The following is a 2,950-nucleotide window of genomic DNA, read 5'->3' as shown; positions in this document are numbered from 1 at the left end:
CCAGAGAACAGATGACAGGCTGGGGATGGGCCGCAATGCCACTGCTTGCTCACGGCCTCCGTCCACCCACCCAGCCCCTGCCTTTTCTCCCAGGCTGGCAGGAGCAATGCCTTAGAGCTGCTTAGCTCTCCTCTGGACTTGATGTCAGATGGGGCCGTTTATCAGGACCAGCCATTTCCCCGGTAGTTACCCACCAGTCTACTGTACAGGGAGTTCCTTTGTGCAGGGCCTTGAAGTTCACCCAGCCAGATGGGTGAGGAACCCCTGGAAGGTGACCCTGGAGGTTGGGGGACAGCTCTCTCCCAGTGTCTTACTCCCCCCACCAATGGCCACTCTCTGGGTGAAGGACTGAGGGGCCCAGGGTGCTCAGCATGTCCCAGCCGGCAGCAGAGCACCAGGCGGGAGGCCCTGGAGAGCTCTCAGCTATGGTGTGGCTGCGGGGGAGGCGGGACTGTGCAGCTGTTGTCAGAGCTGACCTGCTCTGTGTTCTCCGAAGAGCAAGAAGACCAAACTGAACCAAGCAGGTGTCTCCCACGGCAACGCAGCCCTTGGCAGTAGGCGGGGAAGGGCAGCCGTGGCAGATCACTTTCCCTGGGACGGCAGGCTGCACCCACAGCACGTGGAGGAGGCCTTTCATAGTGACGCTCGGGTGCAGGCCAGTGCGGAGGAAGCCAGGCTGGGAGCCAGGGCTACGTGTCCGGCCGTTCCCGGCCAGCCCCACCCACTCTGCAGCAAGTGGCCGTTTCATAGCCAGGTGTGCTTGCATGGAGGCTTGAGTTCCCACCACAGCTGTTAGCTCAGGGGCCACCTGCAGACACTGCCACCTTACTAACTGAGACAGGGCCATGGCACCCGAGAAGGGCAGCCGTTCAAAAGCCTTCCTCCTCTCCTGTGTGAGTTCAGCTGTCTGAACGGCAAAACTGCACGGGGCTGGGGCTGGGCATGGGCGTCTGCGGATGAGGGACAGTGACAGCAGAGGCCGCTGGTCTGAGCACAGCCCAGGCTGGGCGGGGTGGGGGGCTGCAGATGAGAGGGACAGCGACAGCAGAGGCCAGCGGCCTTTGGGGAACTCGAGCCTTGCTGAGTGACTGCCCACTCAAAGCCGGTGATATTTGGGAGCAGACTAAACTTTGCCATCTTACATAATTATAACTTTGCTGAAGAGACAGAATAGAAATTGCAGAAGTGAAAGTATTTTTACAAGCCATTGGCTGTAGGACTTGAACCATGCAGTCAGCCATGTGGGAGTCCAGCACCTTAACGACCATGCCACCTGCTGGCCCCATGAGGGGCCTTTTTAAAACCGTTTTTTTGGTGAGGGCTAGCCACGGGCTGGGCCGCAAAGGTGGCCCACACGCCAAACAACGGCTCACTCTGAAATGAGGACATTTCTTCCTTTCTTTTTCTAAAAATTGCCAGCGGGCTCATGCTCTCCCAGAGCCACGGGAGACAGAAGGGGAGGCACCTCAATGGGCGTGGTCCTGTCACAGCCCCTTCTCCTCTGGTTCCCCAGCCCGCTGGGATTCGGGGCGCACATGCACATGCACCTGGCATGTTTGCGGCTGGGGCCAGGCCTGGAACTGCAGCCAGCCATGAGGGTCTGGCTCCCACACCCCCTGGGCTCATGGGCCAGCCAGGTGGTCTTTCATTCTAATAGTGATCACCTGTCGGTCAGATAGCCACGGAGCCTCAGCAGCAGCTCGGTCAGGCCACGCCTGGAGTGAGCCGGTCCCTGCCCTGCCCCTAGGGGGTGCTGCAGAGAGCAGGGTGCGGAGTGGGGGTGTTGTGGTCGCCCTCAGGACTGACCAGCCTTCACCTGGTCACACACGAGAAGCTGAACACAGACAAACACTCTTTTCTTTTGGCAAGCAAAGCTGTTTCCAGTCAAACTGCTTTTAAATCAGCCAGCGGCTCTGGGCCACCCTCCCAGGCAGCGGGCTAAGGCGAGGCGTCCAGAGAAGTACAACCGCGGTCTCCTCTAGTGCCGGGATGCTGACAGCATGAGCAGCCGGCTGGGGCCCGGGCTTGGCCACACTGAGGAACGCCCTCGTCCGGGACCCTGTCCCCTCTACTGCAAGAGACGGCAAGCGTACCATCTGCGGCTGGGGGCCAGGACTGTCCTGGACACTGGGCTACCCGAAAACCCAAACCTCCCGGCCAGAACTCACCACCCACCGTGCCTGTGGGGCTCTCACGAGAGTGTGTGTCACCCCAGAAACGCCACGTCCTCATGTGAGTACCCTCTGTAGGCACGGGTACATTCGTCCCTACCGTGGTGAACTTCCACGAGCCAGACAGGAGAGGATGCCACGCTCAGAGCCCCACCTGGAAGACATCCTGGAGGCAGCTCCTGGCGCTCCCTGGCTCCCTAATTCTGCCAGAACCCCCACTGTAGCCGCGTGCTGACTCCTGGTTCTCCTCCGAGTTTCCGTCGGCAGGTGACCCGGATGCCGACTACCAGGAGACAGTGCTTTCTTTTAGAGCCCCCTCCGGGACACGGTCTGGGCAGGGATAGTTCACTCACGAGATCTGAACTCATGGCAAAGCACAGTAAGGCCTTCGGCTCTCTCCGTTGCTCAGCGTCCTCTGCACGGCTATCTGCCTGGCCTGCACCGGCACTGCTGGGTCCATGTGACTGGAGGGCTAGGCTGCCGCCCCAGGAGTGATCACCTGGGAGCACGCCGAGTGTGGGGCCCCGGCTGGGCCGAGCACTGCCCTTACCCCGCACACACACACATGTGCAACACGCTCGGGGAGGGGTGGGGTGCAGGCTACAAATGTGTCAGGGGGCCCAGTGAAGGGGCGCTGCCGGTCAGGCACAGGGCTTGGCAGCAGAGGCGGCATGGAGGCTGGGTGGCGGGGGCCGGGCCAGCCCGTTCCCAGGACTGTGTGTGGGGCCACCGAGAAGCCAAGGCTGCCCAGGCCAGTTCCACCGGGCAGCCATGGCCCG

General features: G+C 61.5%; 1 protein-coding gene across 1 annotated transcript in view; it reads right to left on the bottom strand.

Moving 5' to 3' along the window:
• MYT1L (myelin transcription factor 1 like) overlaps nucleotides 1-2,950 on the bottom strand; it is a 406,891-nt gene that overhangs the window by 93,110 nt on the left and 310,831 nt on the right.

Source organism: Tupaia chinensis, unplaced genomic scaffold (genome assembly GCF_000334495.1).
Source record: "Tupaia chinensis unplaced genomic scaffold, TupChi_1.0 Scaffold000377_5, whole genome shotgun sequence".
NCBI lineage: Eukaryota > Metazoa > Chordata > Mammalia > Scandentia > Tupaiidae > Tupaia > Tupaia belangeri.
The sequence above is the reverse complement of the archived record's forward strand: the minus strand, read 5'-3'. Positions and strand labels throughout refer to the sequence as shown.